Genomic DNA, 21,562 nt, shown 5'->3' on the forward strand with positions numbered 1-21,562 from the left:
TCTAACTTACTTCATCGGAGCTAGCTTGCTAGCCTTGCTTTACTTTAACAAGGAGAAAGAGGCATTGGTGGACACAGTGCTAATGTTATTTTATTTGGATTTATTTTCATCTGAAAACACACTATATTGATTACATTGACTATAAAGAGTGACTAGGACAATGAACTCCTGATGCAGACACTAGGATGAAACCAGCTCTCTGAGCAAAAGTGCTTACTATTTAAAGTGGGAGGTAAGATACAAGTCACTACAGCAAACCCACAGACAGTTGATGTAGATTCTCTCACAGACAGCACAAAAGGCAACAGCTGAACAGACAATATTGAGCCAGCTGCTTCCAGCTTTTGGTATGGATAATGATAAAGAAGTCAAGTACTCATTAATAATACAAGTCAGTACAAATTCTTACAGCAGCTTGTTTGTTGTTTTGTGGATTGTTGGTTCCATTTGCATCAGACTTTGGCTGAATAGAAATTTGAGGCAGTGGTTTACTCCAATATAAAATCAATGGCAAGCAAACTGCAACCAGACATACCTAAATTATGAGAAAAAAATTTCTTTTTAAACTACCATGTAATTCAAAACAAAATAATATTACTGAATGTAATAAGTATTTCCAGTACCCTGTAGAATCTGGTTCTTGGAAACTTTGACTCTTGCCTTTATCTCCCCACAGAAAAATCAGTAAGAGAGAAGGCAGTCTCATGTAAGCCAAATTTGTCATCTGGTGATCCTGACCTGCAGCTTAATCTAAAGAAACATAAAGAGTATATCTCCTCATCAGACATCCATCCATGTCCCCCTGCCAGCTGCCAGAGAGAATTCCTCCTCCACAAAAATCTTCCAACCTCCAAAAAATCTCTTATTCTCACATTCTCTTTCAGCAGCTGTGGTGCCAACACAGAATTGCCCTCACACTCTGTCCCTAAATCCACTGGCTTTCTCTTATTTCCAAGAAGACAAAAACAAGAGATAACAGAGAAACCAGCAGATAGTACTACTGAAGATCATTCTTGTTTTCAAAGTCATTTTTATACAATGTTGTCTGTAGGACTTCAGGAAAACAATTAACTGTGTTTCATGAAAGCAGCAAGATTTTGACAGTCGCTCTTAAATTTTCATCAGTTTGAAAGTGAGACATACTTTTGCTTCTCTCAAAGGGAAGGTGACAGAGTCAGTTTCAAATCCCTCTTCCCACCAAGCAGAACAGAAGCTACAACTTGTCTCATGCATTCCAAGAGAAAGTGTGAAGGGGCCTCTCAGTGTCGTATCCTGAATCAGGAAAACCTTTCCAAATTTAGTCAAATTAGTCAGAACTATCATTTTTCTACTGAGATTTTTGTTTTCAACAGCCAAATGTTCCATCATTTTTTCTTTCTGATTTGCATTTTAATCTACTTTGATTATTACAGAGACTACCAAAGTAGCAGAGACAGAAGATGCAGCAGTGCTGATGCCTGACTCTATAGATACTGTATTGTTTCAAAATGAAAAAAAGAAAAAAATTAAAAGCCAATTTCTTCTAAAGTCACCTTAAGAAAGTCAGAGGAGTAAGACTAAAGAAGTACCATCAGGAAACAGGAAGTCTGCAATGTTGTACCTTCACAATGTCTTTGATAGGTACAAAGACTATAAAGAAGTACCAGCATCATCTTTCCATCCACTTCTCTCACACCTCCATGAGTAGTGTGAAGTAAAGAAGTAAAGTCAATAAATAGTAGGAAGTAAAGCAAAAGAATGAGCAATCCATAGCCCTAGCCCTGCAGCTGATGTCATGTCCTGATAATGAGCATCTATCTGCAAAGCATACTTTTCTAATTTCATTATCACTTTCCCTGGCTTCCTTTAATAAAAATAAAATGCAGGTACAACGCAAGGCAGAAAAGCAAAAGTGTTTTGCAAACAGAAATGATACATTTAGAGCAACACAGAATCTCTACTGTAGGAATCAAAAAGGCTCAGAGTTCAACAGATAGAAAGATCCAGTGTCAAATTTAGAGTCTAAAATAAAGTGTGATTTAAAAAAACAAACAGCTAGACTGCTGCTAAATCAATTTCTTTTTTTGAAATGTGATTGAGATTTAATCTCTTCTTCATTTTGGTAGGAAAACAAAAATGAAAAATAAAGACATTCAGACAGCAGATTAAAAAAAATTGTGAGAACACTGTCTGGAAGCACAATGACAATGTTTACTCTCTTCAGTAAATTTAAAATTGAGCAGTCATTGGCAATAACAAATGCTGTATATACTTCTGTGAGCACATACTGTAGTGCTGCTCAATTCTGACAAAATCTGTTGAGCAATCAAAGTTTCAGATACTCTCATGGCACTAGCATTCAGGACAGTAATTAAAGGGAAGTCAGGAACAAAAGCAAGAAAATAATGAATATTATCAAAGAGTTACTGTGAAGGACAAGAGGGCAAGCACACTACAGATCGAAACCTGCTGGAAACTTTTGTACCCGATTCAGTGATCAGGTGCAAGTCATACAGGAGTGTTTTGGCATCAAGTCCTGTGTAACTGAACCTAGTATGGAACTATATCTTGAATTTATAGTTATTCTATGTTTGCTGATCAACTACCTACAGTAACTAAAAATCAATCAAACAAAAACCTTAACAGCTGCCATTTCCAAGTTAGTTCAATAGATTTGCATATTTCATAGAATCCATATATTATGATATACTGTTAATACAAACTTCAATTTCAGTCAAGATCAAAGTCTCTTTCTCCAAATAACAGACTCTTTAGATGTTTCTGAACTATAGGATGCTTTTATTTAGATTAGATCTACTTTTATTTAGATCTAGTCTCCCAAGTATTAAAGTAGATACATATCTCAGTTAGAATATATCTTCCAGATCACATCAATAAAGCCAGGAAATGACCTCACAAGCTGGGAATTGGTTATCTTAATTCAGTGAGTCATGAGTCACATATGCCGAGCCTTAGGACACTGAAATAGAGCATCTGTTCTACTGCACCACATTGCACATCAAGATGACTGTGAAAACTAGACTTCTAAATGGTTCAAGGCAAGTGGGGAACTTACTTCAGATAAATCAGCAGACACAGAGACTCCAAAACCTTTAAGCTGTTTTCCAAATCAAACTACACCTTGACTTCTTTCTCACTTTTTCCAAAGCCATATGTTGATTTACCTTTTTATTCTTTAATATTCTATTTAAACTTCTCATATTCTCCTTATCCCCATCAATGCTTATCACTGCCATTCAGCATCACCATCAGCATTGGTGGTGCTCTGCTTAGCTTGCTCCAATCAGTGCTTGTAAAATCAGACAAAGGAATTAATTCCTTCATGTTTGTTCATTCTGGATAGTGATCCATACTATAAGTCTTGTTTCCATTTCATATTAACAAGAACATGAGTGAATATGTGCAATTAACTGATATATAATGTCACAGTGTTTTTTACCTTTTGTTGATAAGAATGAGGGAAATGTCATGAAAATAGCACTTCATTGGTGTTCTACCTGACATGTCAAGTTCTTTCATACTGATTTTCCATGATTTTCTTATTTTGAACTATCATTATGGCAAAGACAAAAATTAATGCAGAGCCCAGAGGGTGGTGATCAATGGCACAGAATCGAGTTGGAGGCCTGTGGCCAGTGGAGTTCCACAGGGATTGATTCTGGGGCCAGTCTTGTTCAACATCTTCATCAGTGACCTGGATCAGGGGACAGAGTGTACCCTCAAGTTCACTGATGCACCAAACTGGGAGGACTGGTTGACTCCCCAGAAGACTGTGCTGCCATTCAGCGGGATCTCGACCAGCTTTATAGTTGGGCAGAGAGGAACCTCCTGAGGTTCAACAAGGACAAGTGCAGAGTCCTGCATCTGGGAAGGAACAACCTCATGCACCAGTACAGGCTGGGGGTTGAACTGCTGAAGAGCAGCTCTGCAGAGAGAGACCTGGGAGTCCTGATTGATAATAAGATAAACATGAGCCAGCAGTGTGCCCTCGTGGCCAAGAAGGCCAATACATCCTGGGATGCATCAAGAAGAGTGTGGCCAGCAGGTCAAGGGAGGATCTCCCTTTCTATTCTGCCCTGCTGAGGCCTCATCTGGAGTCCCGTGTCCAGTTCTGGGCTCCTCAGCTGAAGAGGGACACAGAAATGCTGGAGAGAGTCCAGCACAGGGCCACCAAGATGATCAGGGGTATGGAACATCTTTCATACGAGGAAAGGCTGCGGGAACTGGGGCTGTTTAGTTGGGAGAAGAGGAGACTGAGGGATGATCTTATTAACATTCACAAATATCTAAAGGGTGGGTGTCAGGAGGTTGGGATGTCCCTTTTTTCTATAGTAGCTAGTAACAGGACAAGGGGTAATGGGATGAAGCTGGAACACAAAAGGTTCCACTTAAACATAAGAAAAAACTATTTCCCTGTTGAGGTGAGGGAGCCCTGGCACAGGCTGCCCAGAGGGGTTGTGGAGTCTCCTTCCTTGGAGGTCTTCAAGACCTGCCTGGACATGATCCTATGCGACCTGATCTAGGTGGACCTGCTTCTGCAGGGGAGTTGGACTAGATGATCTCTAATGTTCCCTTCCAACCCCTACCATTCAATGATATGAAAATATTTTTTGGTTTGTGTGATCACATATGTAGCTGGTCTACGATAGTTCCTGACATGCCTCACATTTCAATCACAGGATAACTGGAATCATTGCTTGAATGTCCTTCATAGCCACATGCGAACAGGCCTTGGAGATGAACTGTGTCAATGCTGTTTTGCTTTGGAGAAACAAGAGGGAACTGCAGATATTAATGTTTCCAAAAACGTGAACAGTTTCTGAAACTCCAGTTTCACTTCATATATTCAAGTACTCCACCTCATTAACTGCTAATTTGGTATTAGAAACAACATAGCAAATATCTCATAAGTATCTCCTATCATGTGCTTGATTGTTCCTGAAAATTCATAATCTCTGTAAAAAAAAAAAAAGAAAATAGCAGTAAAATTTTACACACACACACATACAAAAAGCCAGAAATGAAAAAAAAAAAAACCCCACACCAGAGCCATCCAGTTTTGCTACAAGTCAGGAGGTATCATTTCAAATACATTTGTGCCCATTGCTTTCTGTCCTGTCAGTGGGCAATGCTGAAAAAGCTCTGGCACCCATGTCTTCATTTCCTTCCATCAGGAGGGAATACACACTAATAAAATCCCATTCAGAGCCTTCCTTTCTCCAGGTTGAACAGTCACAGCTCTCAGCCTCTTCACATACAAAAGATGCTTCAATCCCTCAATCATCTTTGTGGCCTTTTGCTAGACTCACTTTAGGAAATCCGTATCACCATGTACCAGTGATCCCAGTAAGCCCAAACAAAATTGTGCATTGCTTTTTAGAATGTTATAGAAAAAAAGAGAAATAACTCAAAATCTATTGCAAATAAGAAAATTCGCATGAGGATTTTGCATTTCACGTAAATTCATTTGTTAGATTTGTATTTGGTTCTCTTTCAGATCAATGAAAGACTTAGTAGGCACCAAAGTCAGAGTGAAACTTGCTGCAACATGCAAAAAGAGGACAAAACAGTGAAGAAAAGAAAACCAAGTAAATCAAATAGTTCATGCCTCATTTGTTTCTTACAGATGTACAGCCACTTTGACACAAAAGAAAGCAGTGAGGCAGTGCTACAGGAGCAGTAGTTGCCAACAAAAAGCACAGTCCAAAGCACTCTTGTAAAAAAGAGAAAATCAAGAAAGCAATTTATAGCAACAACAATCTGTGGGAATATTCATCAAAGTATGCTGAGTGGATATTCTGGAATGAGTATGCACAAGGAAAAATAAGCTACAAAGCTGCTCAAACCTTACCTGACTACTCACTTTTGCAGTTTCCTCACGTAATACTTATTTTCTCATTGTTCTGCTCTGGGCTTCTTCCACAATTGAAATAATGAGACATACATATTGAGTCTACCTGCATGTGCTTTGGCTCTTGACCATATTGGATACTGTTCTGCTGATACAGGAACCTAAGATGCCTGCAAAACTACAAACTACTGTTTGCCTTGTCAGCATAACCTCAGATGTGCCCAGAAGCTGCCTTCTGGATCACATTGTTCCTCAATGGACCTCTGTCTTATTTTGGCCTTCATATCCCATCACAGTATACTGACAGCCCAAACCAGAGATTTTATGCAAATGTTGTCGTTCACTGGAGACAACCTTCCATAAGCCCTGCCATTCCTGAGATGTTTTAATGAGTTGTGTTTATGTAGCCTAAAGGTCTCAAACTCCATCTCTTCTGACTGCATATCTCAGTTAGAAAGCGTACGACAGAACGACTGAAATCTCAGCTACAGCCTCTTCTCAATACCACTCTTCTTACTCTAATACAAGCCTTAGAGGTTCAAACACACTGACAAGGAGAATCTTGCACCTTTTTAAGTATATGAGGCAAAAGCTACAGAGCACGTCAGACACATAAAAAGTAAAAACCTAAAGTGATTTCTTTAATGTTTTTTATTTGTGAATTTCTTTTCCTCTCACAATTTATGGTAGATTTAATGTCACTATTTTCTTTCTGGGGGCAGAGTTCAGGAAAGATACCTACAAAAAATGGTATCAGTGGTATAAATCAGACCACTGATTTTTCTGTTGATTCATGTTAAGAATAAATATCTTAAGTCTGCTTCTCTCTCCCATCCACAATTAATATAAATTATACTTTCAGTTACAACTGTATCTTCCCATCCTTTTCCTCCTTTTGTGTCATAAACCCACAAAAAATTCTTTTGCACTCCTCTGCAAAATACAGCGAGTAAAACCATGCTCCCAAGCAGCTCATCCACATACCACTTCATTCTCATATTACTACAGTTTTCCATTTCATGTTTGTTTATTTTCTCACTTGCAGGAATTTTGAATTTCTCAACCAGACACATTGGCACAATTATTTTTACCTTATTTTATGCACCCTGCTGTTTATGTCTACCGGCTCACAGTCAAACCTCTGCTTCCTCAGCAGCTGATAATCTTCCAAGCTCTGTGGGACTTGTTTACTAGTCTGTGCCAAAGGGGCACAATGTTCTTTGAGTGCCTCCAGTAGAGAGCTGTTGAATTTTTTACCAAGAGGAAAAACAATGGTGAACAAAAGCAAGGATGAATTTTCTTTCACTTAGTTAACACAAAAAAATGTATATTTTCAAAGGAAGGTCACATTTACTGAAGTCTGTTGAAGACAGAAACTTCATAATTATTTGGGCTGGTTTTTTTAACTAAAGCATAAACATCCAATCAGAACCCAACTTAAAGAAATTCAAATGGGATTTTGTTTCTTTCTTAAAATATCCAGGTTAGAACACTGTCAGATAATGTCAGGTGTACAGCATTGGTATATAAAACCTCCACATAGTTCAGGTAAGTGCTTAATCATGTCAAACTTATATTCCATATCCAGTATGTGCTGTTAAATCAGACCATCACCTTTTTTTTAAGCAACTATCTACACTATAATATAACTAGGATGAAACAAATAGAGTTTTCCCTGGCACGCTCTGTTGTGCATGGGAGACAGCATGTCCCACTAGACAACAGAACCTATTTTTACTTTATGTCCCTTCCTGTTTCAGCCTCTGGGTGTGCTGGACGAGTCATTTTACTTCTGCTTTCCTCTGAAGCAGTAATAACACTGACCTCCACTGCACATTGCTTTGAGATTTAATGATAGATACAAAAATAGAGGAGGCAAGAATTATCATAATAAGATGATAATCATATAATTGTTCACACATCAGTAAAACCAAAATCAAAAGGTAGTGCAACAAGCTTAAAACAGTATGAAAATTCAGCTTTTGAAGACTGCTCTGCTGTGCATTTGCTAAACAGGGCACAATACTTCCCAACATTAATTTTTCAAGAAGAAACTCTTACTTGCCACCTAAAGGTATAGCAACTGTCAGCAACTTCACTGATAAGCAGTAACATATAATATAATTTAATTACTTACATGAAAATTGATTATTTAATATATTTATGTATTTTCAGCATGCTTAGATCTTCCTTTCCTAGCAAACTGAATAGCTGTTAACTACTTCTGTTAAACTATCAATTGATTGGATAAACTCCATGCAAAATTCAACAAAATCAAATTTCAGTAAAAGGTAGAGCTGTACCAGCATCACTCTGAGATGCCTTCCCTTATGGGGGCAAATGGAGAAATGATCTGCTTCAGCACTTGTCACCTGAAAGTTCTCAGGCTCAAAGGATTTTTCTGGAGTTTTGCTACTAGAGTCTTAATAATCCTCAGAAAATCCCTCTGATTTTTGCATTCTTTCTTTAAACAATTTGCATTAGTTGAGATAGCAAGATTAAAAATCATGTATGCTAAATAGCATGAGTCAGCATCAAGTTTTGAAGTTTATGACAAATAAAATAAATGCATCAGCCTCAAGAAGGACTTAAGGAATAATGGCCTGAGTACTACGTCAAACTTCAGGTGTCTTGCTGAGGTAACTGTCAAATTTCCTCTACCATGTGTCATAGGCTCACCAGATGAGACAAACTGTTATATAATGGTTGAAAAATTTTTATAATATTCAGGGGTTTTTTTCTTTACATAACATACAACTCAAGTACTAAAACGAGCAGAATAATATAGGAAGCTGCAGCACAAGTAATAGATGTAGTCATTAGATTAGAAATGGGAAAAATTGTCTTCTACAGATTGAGTATCTGAGACTTGACTGAAATATACAAAGTAAAACAAACATCCATAATAAAATAAAGATGGAATGAGGTAATAGAGGGCCATTAATTAATTTTGACAATATTTATTTTGTTCTTTTCCCTTTGATGTATTCACTAGTTTTTAAAATTATTATTACTGTCATTGGATAGTATTGGTAATGAGCTGCATACTTTGGTTTGATCTGAATATATTGCCATTAAGATTTAGCAGCCTAATGAAATACGAATAAATAATATTCTCAAGGTCAAAGCATCTCTTATATGTAATAGTGCTATATTACACTAAGATTCTGTGATTTAACTCTAGCCAGTAACTAAGCACCACAGCAACTCGCCCACTCGTACCACTACCCCTATGTGATGGGAAGGAAAACTGAAAACAAGTGAGACTTGTGGGTTGAGAAAAGAACAATGGACTTTTTAATATTATAACAAGAAGTAATATTATTAATAATAACAGTAATAATGGAAAGTAAGATTACAAGAGAGGGAAATAAAACTCAAAAAGGCAAGTGTTGCACAATGGCTTGCCACCCACTGACTGATGCTGGGTCACTCCTGAGCAGCAATCAGCCTCTCCCACCCAACTCCCCCTAGCTGTGATACCAGCCATGTCATCATATAGTATGGAATAGCTCTTTGGCCAGTTTGGTTCAGCTCTCCTGGCTGTGTCCCCTCCCAGCTTCTTGTGCCCCTCCAGCCTTATTGCTGGCAGGGCATAAAAAGCTAAAAGATGCTTGACTTCAGACAAGTACTACTTAGCAACAACTAGAAACATCAATGTGTTACCAACGTTGTTCCCATACTAAATCCAAAGCACAGCACTGTACCAGCTACTAGCAAGAAAATTAACTCTGCCTCAGACAAAACCAGGACAAATATATTTTGAAAGCTCTCTGTGTATCTACATAAAGTATTGCCCATACATGGAATGCAGGAAAACTCATTTAATAATGAAATTACTAAATATTCTGCAGCTTCCTAAGAAGGGAGATATTCAGATATTTTTCTTTAGGGAATGTGTATTTCAGAAGGAAGAAAGAAATACATTTGAGGGCACATTCTAATCTAGGGTACACAATTTTTGAAAGTATGCTGCAGATATTGCTATACAATCAAGAAATCCCACATTTTAAGCAAACACGTATTGAAAATTAGTTTAGAAAATTTATATTGAGTAAGGAACTCTTAGGTTCCTTGACTGAGATATGAAGTTCCAAAGTGCAAGATGGGGAATCCTTTTTCCACTGATCTACGTTCTCATTGCGACAGCTAAAGCTTTGTTTTTTGCAGAAATTCATTGCATTAACAAAGCAAATTATCAGTTGCTCAAAGAGATCTTGAACTCTTCGGCACAGTTAAGATGCATTTCTGTATATTCACAAGCAATACTACTGTTGTCTCATATACTAACATAAATAAATACATCACTACTTAATAAGTTTAATGCCAAAAAATCCAATATCACAACATATAAATTTAAGCAGTAGCTCCAAAAAACCCAAACACAATTCACTGGCCCACAGAACTGGTTTTGTGATAGGGAAATTTAGCATTCACAGGGACAGGTCAGAAACACCTTTTCTATTTCCCAAGTGGATGGCTGTGCTTATTACTGGTGATTACAACTCAAAGGAAGTAATAGGTGAATACATCAGTGGGTTCTAATGGGCACATCCCCTAAGTTCTGCAGAGGGGAAATTCAGAAATAATAAACTACTTTTAGCGTGATTCTTAATATTATGCTGAAAATCACCTACACACTTAACATTCAAACTTTTACAAAAGTCACACACCATCTGGGAACAGGTATTGTTAGAATGATGACTTAATATCATTTTTCCTTTCTTTGTTCTTCCAAGTCCACATGCATTTGGGGAAAATAAAATCTCCAATACCATGTGCAAAAATTCTAGGAAAAACAGTTACCCATGTAATATTTTCTTTCTTTTCTTTTATTGTTTTTTTGTAAAACATTAGTACATTTTTGCAATTACAAGCAAATAACTAATTTACAAAAAAAGCAGTAGGCCAAATCTACTGTAATCGATTCTACTGTAATCAATGGCATTATTCTCAGGATGTACTTGACCATTGTTTTGTGCCAAAATGGAACATTCATGTCTCTAGAAAGCTAAATGAGTTTAGGTGAATCCTCTTCATCTCTATACTGGAACCTTTTCCTACTGTGTTTGAATCAAATGCATTAACGCACTGAGGCCCACAATAAAAACTGTACATCTGTGCCTGGAAACTTCTGTTACATCCAGTGTAATGGAGTTTTAAAAAAAATCCTTTGAGTGTTGGGTGCCAATTGCAATTACTCTTTACTGTGAAGCAAAGGGTCTAACTTACAAAGATTTCCCTTCCCAATATGGAAGAGAGGATTTCACTTTTGTCTCTGATGTGCTTGTAAATTAAGATGAGTGAATCTCCTTGACATTGCTTTCTCAGCTGATTTCAGATCCAAATAATGCTTCCAACATTCCACTTTCAATTAGAAATAAATCTGAGCTGCTTATCATTAGCAGTCACTGAAGTTACCATGTAATGTTTTTTTCATTACTTTATCATTGATATCTTCATCTGATTCTGGAAAGGTTATTGTATTCTATTTGCCTCTTGCTCTTTGTTATCCTTAAATTGGATTGGAATCCCTCCTAAATTGATAAATATTTGCAAACAAGTTTCCATTTTTCTACTTTATACTGCCCAAAGCGAATCCTGTAATTATTGCAAATTTTATAGTAAAACTGCTCCAGTTAGTGCTGCTGTTTTTTCATAATAGTCACTTTATCCACCAACATTTATAAAAGTTCCAATCAATATATCCACACTTGCTATAACCAGTTGTTTCTAAAAAGTCTACCCCAAATGAAAATATATTAAATCAAATTACAAAGGAAAGGAAATAGCATGTGATACCAACTGGATAATGTAATCTTAATCTTACTTAGCTATTAGCAATCATGGCATTGATGGTTTAGGATAAGGGACACAGCATGAGGTACCTTCATCAAAGTTTAGGGATTATAACTGACAAGAATCAAAACAATATAGGAAACTGGAAACAGCCTAGAGATTATCCTTTTTCTTAAATATGTATGAACTTACTGAAGAAAGGAAAGGCTTGGTTACTTCATATCATTGGATTCTTATCACCTGTCATGAATGATAACTACTGTACATTCTCTCACCATATTCCCTCTTCACTTCCAATCAGTGACCTTTCAGTATGATGAGATTCTGTTTTCAGCAAAACACACTGAACCTATGCAATGGATTGATACAGAATTTTGTGCACTGTCAACCGGGATGCCAAAAGCAACGCTCCAAAAATTTAACAGACACCTGCCTTCCATAGCCTGCTTTATCATCTCATACACTCTGGGAGAAAAAGTCTTTGATATGCAGTTGAGAAAATACATGGTTAAAATAACACATCTTTGCTAGTGACAGATCTCCCAAAACTATTGGATTTTTAACAGAAATAAATGAAAAATAATGATGGAACAAAAATTATGCCATTTGTATAGCTCTACCTGACTGTAGATTTTGATCATAAATACACCTAAAGCCAACTTTTTAAGTGGTTCTCAGAAATGAAGGCAAGCCACAGTCTTATGATATTGCCTTTAGGGGAACTGTATATGAGGTAGCCATTAGAAACAGTCTACAAGCCAATTTCTTTCAGAGACGTAGGAGAATCCACACTTCCTTTACAAACCTTCTGTTCTGGAGGATTCAGCAAGTTTTAATTCCTTAGTTCAAATTCGAAGAATAAAATATAATCTAGTGGAAATTTATGACCTACAGGTATTTTCACCAGGTCAGCATCTTCATGATTTAAAGCACTGTATCTGAGAGCCTTTCCTTACATTCCATCAAGAGGGGATTAAAATGAGGGAGAATCTTTCAGCTCCAACTATATAATTAAAAAAAAAATTATCCACTAAAACCATTTGCTGATGTGACTAATGGGAATCATTGATCTAGTAAGTGAACTTTAATTACACATATTTTTGTTCTATTTGTAATAGATCCAATAATAAAAACTCAGTAATAAATTAAACATAAGAACATCTTTGATCTCATTAGAAAGTTGAGCAAACAATGTAAAGAAAAGGTACACAATGAAGAGGGAGTGGATCCCAAATCATCCACATCATGTTAGTGATCAGTGGCTCTGCATTGGTTCACTCCAACTAGTTCTTTCCAAGACACCTCTTTCATAGAGGAGGAAAGTTCTAAGATGTTCAGACATGAGTCAGTCACTGGCATTTATACAGAGCACTAGTGGTCAATTCTTGTCCCTCCTTTACTTCGTAGTATGGACACAGACCAAAGAGACCACAAACCCTGGCAGCTCCAGAGATTTCAGGAAAGTAATTTGCATACCACAGGACTCTTCTTCCAAATTAAACCCAGTCCATTCTCATAATTGCACAGGACTACATCAAATTCTTATAGACTAATACGCCAATTAAAAAGCTGTAAATACAGTCAGCTCAGCATTTTAATAAGTTGTTTTAAACAAGTTTATGAGTCTTTTTGAGAACAGAATAAGAACATAATATGAGTAGAGTCCTGCAACATGAAAAGTTTAAACCACTATAGAAGGTATTTTACAATACTTCCATGTTAAGTAACAATTGAAATTATAAAGAAATATGATGTAAATTGTACAGAATGTTCAATGCTTAGTAATAGGTGACTTTTTAAAACTGACAGAGGGAATTTGAGAATCCATGGCACTACCACCTCCCTAAAACTGCAAGTTTCCACTAAGGAGATGGATGTAACAAGATATACCATCACCTTACCCTAGCAGCATGCTTACTGCTTTCAGCAAACAGTAGATCTCCTTCTGTCCTGTACCTTTCATGTGCTACAATCAAAGCTCGGCTGAAGATCCCAGGTTGTCAATACCTGTCACTAATGTTATCTGTTCTTGGATTCCTCTAATCCAAATACAGATGTCCAGTACTGGAGCTGAAGAGCCTAAGACTTTTGAGTAGTACAAAACCAGTAGCATTTGGAGGGAAAGGCATGGCAAAGGAAGGAAATTCACCTTTGAAAACTAGTGTTTATTTTGAATAAGTATTGCACTGATGATTTGCATGTGGCTGGTCATAGTCCTCACATTACAAAATAAATTAGGTCTGCATAGGAATATCTAAGCATGCTATTTATTTTTTTTAAGCCCCACTTTGATAAAGCACCTTCCTTTCTGACTTGCCAGTCTTCCCTCTTCAGTTTTAACCTTTGTACTTCCTATAGTTTAGCTGTTCATTTTCCTCTCTACAATATGTATCTGTCCAACTCTAGCATTCGTTTTTCTATATTGTAGCACCTTCTTCTTTACACATTTGGGAGAGGATTGAGGGTTTTTACTTAGTTTTGGGTTTTATGCTTCACCTGATTGTTTCTGCTTCTCTTTCTCCTTTCCTTTACTTTGTTATTTTTTCTTCTCAGCCACTCTCAGAAGATTACACTTTCTGCTCCAGCGGGTGTTCATCTTATCTACATCTTTATACCACCTCAGTTCTCACCTTTTTGAGGTATTCTTTTCTTTGGAATTTTGCTCACATTTTTCACCTGGGGCTTACATCCATATCTTTTTCTTTCGTAATGCCTCTCTGCCTTTCTCTAACCTGATGATGACTCTACTTTCCATCCATTAAAAAAAGTTCCATTCACTGCGACCAGATTCAGGTCTCTTAATATCTTTGAGACTTCCTGTTCTATCTAAGAGCTAAAGTAAAACGAACAGCAGGCACAACATGAGAAGGAATCTCATTAAAGATAATATAGTTTTCTTACCTTTTCTTAATCATATCAACATCTAATTGCTGTGATTTCAATATATCCAGCCTTTGCTAACATAGTAAAATCCTAGGAAGTTTACTTGAAAGTATTCTGTAGTTTCATGAGGTCATTTAGAAGGAGAGATTTTACCAAATATTTTTACTCATACAGCACCAAATAGATGCAATTATGCCCTTCTAAACATTTTAGTCTCCATATGGAAAGCCATATAAACTTTATTGACTCAAAGCAATGTTACATTTAAACATATCCTCAAGGAGGTTTTTCAGTCTTATGACTGCAGTTAAAATATTACAACTTCAGTGTATAGGCAAGACCTCAGATGACTTAGATAGCCCTTAGGCTTGACCATTACAATGGAATGCAGTCATTTAAATGATTTGGAATATTTTTGTTACTCGGCTTAAGGAAAACAGAGCTATAGTATATGACTTTATTTTTTTAAAAAAATGCAATTATTTTTCTGTTTGTTTCCAGTAGCTGTTTTTCCTCCTTGCACCTAATAAATTGGTGGCAGCACCTGTTCTTATTCTTAATTTCATAGTAAAAAAATAGAAGTATAGGGTTTTGGGCAGGCACTATAGAGAATATAAGACTTTTTTGTACAATACAGATTTTTTCTGCTATCTGTGGTTGCTTTTAAACTTATTTTGCTGTTTTGGATCTCTTACTTAGAACACTTTCAACAGTGCCATTAAGGTATGGTTACATGTACTTGAAGGCAACTTTGAGATTTATGTGCAGTAAAAAAAAAACCAAATATCTTGTTCTAAACCAATGTGTCAATATAGGAAAACATAGAGCCTTAAAAAAAAAAATAGACTTCTTTGTTATCCGTTTCCAGTGGGAGCACCATGAACCTCTAAAATATATACCTATGACACTTCAGTTAGAGGTAAGATTTTCTATCCAATCAGACAAAGGATACAAAGTCATGTCTTATTACAGGGCTGAATACTGCTAGCTAGAATAATTCACTATCAAGTCTGCCTTATTTTCTGACAAAGCAGAAGCACTGAGAGATATAATGCTTTTTCACATCATTTCTGATAGACTGGTAAAAAAATTTAGAGAGCCCATAGTGTGTTTTCTGACATAATAGATTAGAGATTGTAGATGTAACTTCTTCCATTATCTAACCAAGCCTACTGCATGCAGAAATGAACTTACTGTTACAGAGATAATGTCTCACGCTGCTCTTCCCCCTCACCTGTCTGTCTTTATCTTGTCATAATCCCACAAGAGAAAGGGAAAGGCAAATAAAGATATACTTAATTTGTTTACAAAGTAGGGTCTGTTTTCATAACTAGAAGTTATGACACTCTTGAAATATAGTCACCAGCCTCATATTTTATCTAACATATATTTCTTCACTCTGGCACTTTGAGTAGTTTGTAGTCTTTAATAATTCCAAAGTACTCTTATCTATACTGCAAAAGGACTCAGTCACTGGACTTGACCAAAATCACCACTAGCTTTATCACTGATCATCTACTTTGACATGTACACTGTTTGTACACTGTTTTATATTCCTTTCTCTTCTACTTCCACTTCTGTCCATTTCCTCAGCACATCTTTCATGACAGCATTTATGGCTAATGACTGGACTTTATCAATTGTGTTTCAATCTATACAGGATTGTGCCAGCTTTTAGTGGTTCTGTACCTGCACCATATCTAGTATTAAGACAAATTCTACAACTTTGTTGGCACAATGGTTGCATTGACTGCATTAGAGTTAATAATGTGGGTAATACAGTCATGATTCTGTGATTCTGTGACACACTGAGTACAACTATATCACCCATACATCACCATATAAAAATTCTGAACATTGTCATGGCTTTATGCTACATTCTGGTATTTTACCTCAAGAGTGACTGTCCCAGAGAGAGAAGAGAAGGACTTCAAAAATCGTGAAATCCATAAATTTCTCCATTTTATCTTTTTAAGTTAAAGTATCCCAGAAACTCATGTGTCACACACTTTTAGTCCAGACAATGTTGAATAGCTTAGTACCTATTTCACATAAAAGTCTTACCCATGTTCACAATCTAGGTACTTCTTTCTCTCATTTTCAAACAGTCACTGACACTCACTGTTTCCTCTGAAGGAGATACTGGTATTCTTCTGATTTCTTCTCTTTCCATTACACAAAACCAAGGTGTCACTCTTATGTATTTTTTCCCTTGATGCAAGAGGAAATAGTATTTTAAATACAGCTTACGTGAGAGGTTTTTCCCAATAGCATTTTTCCCAACACAAACAATACATATTGTTTACATATGAAGTATGGATTGGATGTATAGATTAGACAACATACAAGCACACCAAGAAAGGAACATAAAAAACCAAGAAAGGAATATACTAATCAAGTGGCACCGCAACATACTTGCAATTACTGGGTGTATTTTCCATCTTAATTTTAGTTGGAGGTATTAAATGTAAATGTTAGCAAATAGCTATTGCATACATTTAACATTTTTCTGGCTCTATTTCAGTGGTTTGTGATAAGGATGCATTGCCTCCTCCAATGATATGTGAGACAATTCTATCCTTTCTCAAATATTATCTCCAAAGTAGAGGTAGAATTTGTCTGAAAACAGCATAAAGCAGGTTTCTTTTCAAAGTAAAATGTCCACATTCTGATTTTTTAAAAATTTTTAGTAGATGTATTGCGTATCTAGAGCTTTGATGGGAGAGAAAAAATAAACAACAAATAAAATGCTTAAATGGAGTAAATAAAATCATATAAATGAATATAAAATAAACCATATTTACAGAATAAAAAAAAAAAAACGGAAGGATGAAAACCAGCTTTAAAATTGGTTCTTAAAACTCTCACGGTGATATCTCCCAAATCAGAGATAAAAAACCTCTTGGGGTCATACAAATTATCAGTGAACTCATGAACTTGATGGAAATTCTATTGCAAAACTGGCTTTCGCAACTAAAAGTGTTGATACCTGATAGAAGCTGGGAAACCACAGCTGCTAGAGAAAACTACCTCAAACTAACAAAGAACTTAACTGAAAATCACAAACTCACAATACAGTGATAAATATAGTGCATTGCAAATAAAATGCACGGATTTTACACACACAAGCAGTATAAAATCTGACTTTGGATAATAAACGAAAAAATATTTTACTGAAAACTTCAAATATTAACTTTCATATCACTAACAGATGGCTGTTTCACTGGAAAGGCAGCTAGCTTCAGTTTATAGACACAGTTTTAAAGAACCAGGAGACTGAATCCAGTGCAAACTGGAGCAGGTTCTTGAAAGTAAGTTTAGTGCAAGGCAAATACTATTGTAAAGCACAGCATTCCTTATAATCCTATCTCTAATATAGAATTATTTTCTTACTCCACATGAGGTGAGCATTACTGTACATTTCTCAACTACATAAGACTAACAGATACATCTGTTCCTCATTTTAAATTAGTTTATGTTTCAAAACAAAACTATTTGTGTCTTTTGGATCAAGCTGCCTTTCAATCTTTGCTTATGAAAAGCCCTGAATCATTTCTTATTTCTGATTCTTCTCCCTGATAATAGTTTCTAGTCCTCTTATTTCCTATTCATGCAGCTAAAGTGAAATAGGGGTTGCATTATCTATGTCTTCTACTTTGCTAAGCTTTTACCTGTACATTTAAGCTTTTTAAATATTATTTTGGAGTGTCAAATGAATTAAGGCCTAATGATAGACTTCAGAAATGAGGTCAAGAGTGTGGAAATAAGGTCACCTGTGAATGCATTTGAAAATGCTGCTATGGAGAATGAAAAGTGCTTTACATTCATGGGCAGGATAAAGAGCAGTCTCAAAACTGCTTTGTCTACATGGGTCATTTAATTCAGATACTAACAGAAGCTCCAAAATGAAGGAACTTTCTAGCCCTATCTAGATAAATAAAGACAGTTTCACTGGCAAAAGGCTTCTATTTGGATAGAAATATATATCAAAATACTTGGATCTTGTCCAAAGGCACCATACTTAGCATGGACTCAGCATTAGTTAGCAAGAACACTTAGGCAAGAATAACTTCCATCTTAAAGCCAGGAATTTAGCTTTACCAACAGGAATATTGCTTAAGAGTCTCATATGTTAGCCCTCTGCTTGAGCTTCGCACTGACTGTATTGTTTAGCATAGGAACTAGTAACAGCAGCTGATAGAGAGATGATTTTCTGAAAGAGTGCAATGCAAAGAGAAACTTTGTTGAAGCCCGAAAGGACACCAGCACAAAAGAGTGATTTCTGCAGAGCACTTTCCCAGTCAGCTGCTATATAATTTTGAAACCACTAAATCTAAATTACTTACTGAGGCAATTTTCCTCACTGGTGTATCAAAATTGTAAAGTTATCACACAAGTTGAAATCAAACTACAAGTGGGATTCATGGGACAAGAGGGAAAATGATAATAGAAATGATAGTTTGTCTTTCATAGACATATGTGGATAGGTAAGAATCACTTTTTGTCAACCTTGTTATGTTCCCTTTTTCTCGAATTACAGAAGTGTCATACTCTGTACTCAATTTATATATTATTTCTGTTCTTTCTTTCCCCTCTTCCTCCCCACTACTTCAGCTCCCTTTACTTCAATTTTCAACTTGCAGAATCCAACAATCCAAGCAGACAAAGAATTTCCATGCTGGGTAAGATAAAATGTCCATCCACAAGTGCTGTCTCTGCCTGTCCCCCAAATGCTAATGCCAATAGAACAGCTTAAGTCCTGAAGTATATAATGTTGGACATCGTTTCAAAATAAAGGCTGTAATACTTTTTTTACACTGATGAGTATTCCTTCTGCCTACCAATATGTCCCATCCTCTAAAGAAGATGCTAGTATCTTGATGTGTGATACTGAATTTAAGTTTATGCAAGGGAAAAGGGTGGGGAAAGGGAATAATTTAATTATTCTGCACAGACAGTCTCTTGATTTATTTCAGTCTCATTTTGCAATTGCATTGTCCTGTCTGCCCTATTGGCACAATATGCCAGATTTAAGAAGGTCCATTCATGCTTCACTGTCATTTTCCTTTAAATACTGTTAAAGCACTGATATTTAGCAATTCCAATTCAGTTAAAGGTGAAGGTTTGGGGTTTTTCAGTATCTATCTTTAGAAATTAGATGCTGAAGCAGAAACATTAAGGTATCAGAGAGTGGCTGAATGTCAATTTTTGGATTTCTGGTCTTCATCTGAACTTTTGACAGCTGGCATTTTACTCTACTCTAAAGAACATGATTCCTAAGCGATATTACTGTGCAGAATGTGACACAGCTAATTAGTACTAACAGATGAAGTGTTGATTTATCAGCAGAAGTGAAACCTTCTATAGGAAGGAAAAGAAAATTAATGGTAAATGTATATAAATGCTGGTGATTAGCACTTATAATCTTTGTTTACTTACTACACAAAATATAGGGAAAGAGGTTTGCACAGAGAGCCTCTATGAAAATATCTGCATCTGTATTATCGGGGATAATGGAAACAGGAGGTAGCAGATGGAGCAGCCACATGGCCTACTCACCATCTTTGCTTCCAAATAGGTGTTTTCTGTCACCACTTACATAGCCCAAATCAGAAGCCACAGCAAGTACAGGCTACATGAAAGGCCATAAGAAGATATGGGTTCCAAATAACAACAGCCCCGTCAGTCTCAGTAACAGAAACGATCTGACTGTGCCTTCAGTGCAATGGTTGGATTAGCAGCCCCAAAGGAAGCTATGTAACTGCCAGGCAAGCTCTGCTGGTGGATGCTGGACAGATATTAACCATGAAATCCTCACTGGGTAACAAAAAGTAAAAAGCTTTTCATTTTTGCAGCCTAATCCTAGACATCAAGATTTTGGAGAACACAGGACTGCAGAAATAAATCCCATTCTTCGTCTAAATTAGCCGTCTACACCGCTCTGTGGTCGATGAAGAGAGATGGACACTGAAAAAAGTAATTCATGTCATCCATCTTAAGATGAAATGAATAGCTCTCTGGAGATAGTTATTTCTCTTCACTGACTAGATAGTGAGGCTGGATGACTACCTTGGATTAGAGATGTATCATTTTTGATGGCTAAAATAAAATAAGATGAATCTAGGCAAAAATTACTAGAACTTCTAGAAACTCATTTAGTTTTCTTTCATCTCAGGTTACCTGCAATCCCTGGGAACAGTACTGAGTACATTTTCTCTGCTCATTAATTTTTATTCAATAACATTCCTTATTTAGCCTAATATAAATTTCGTCAAAGATGCCATATTTCGTTCAAGTCTAATAAATTTCTACTAACCCTTCAACTCCATTTAATTTTTGAAATAGATTATTTTAACCCTACATCATAAATTATGCAGTATTTCAGTTTATTTTAAAATAACTGAACAGTGGTCCGTGAGATGTGAAATTTCTGTTCATTAATTCTGTTACTGTTCCATTTTATCTTTTTACTGTTAATGGCAATTTAAGAGACAAATCCATAGGCACTATCATATTCGAGAGCAAGCATTAAGTAATTAGTAAAATGTGTTACTTTTTTTTTCAATAGAAAGACTGCAGCATGTTGCTTTGCTGGAATAAGTTTCAGGTTTAGTTTAGTACATACCCTGCCTGGGCCTGTGCTTCTTTCTTTGAGATACGAAGATGTAAAAACCCCTGCTCTAACTCACATGGGGTAACTTTGGATCCAAAGGCACATGGACAGGATTCACCCCATGCTCTTTCTGCCTAATCGCTCCTTCCCTCCCCATAGCAAATGCAAAGGAGAGGTGAAGAATGAGTTGGACCTTGGTTATGCCTTTAGCAGGCCACTCTGCACGACTGAATTGATGTCAGCCATCAGCACATTAACACTCCATGGAGCTGGACAGGATTTGGATAGTATTTCAAGAGAACACTTATGTAGAAGACAACACAGAATAATAGGTGAGGAAACTTGAATCTTAGTCTGGTCAGTAATTAAAGCAATATATCCCTCAGTTACTAGTTGTTGGCAATGAATGTTACCAA

This window comes from Colius striatus, chromosome 3 (genome assembly GCF_028858725.1).
Source record: "Colius striatus isolate bColStr4 chromosome 3, bColStr4.1.hap1, whole genome shotgun sequence".
NCBI classification, from domain to species: Eukaryota; Metazoa; Chordata; class Aves; order Coliiformes; family Coliidae; genus Colius; species Colius striatus.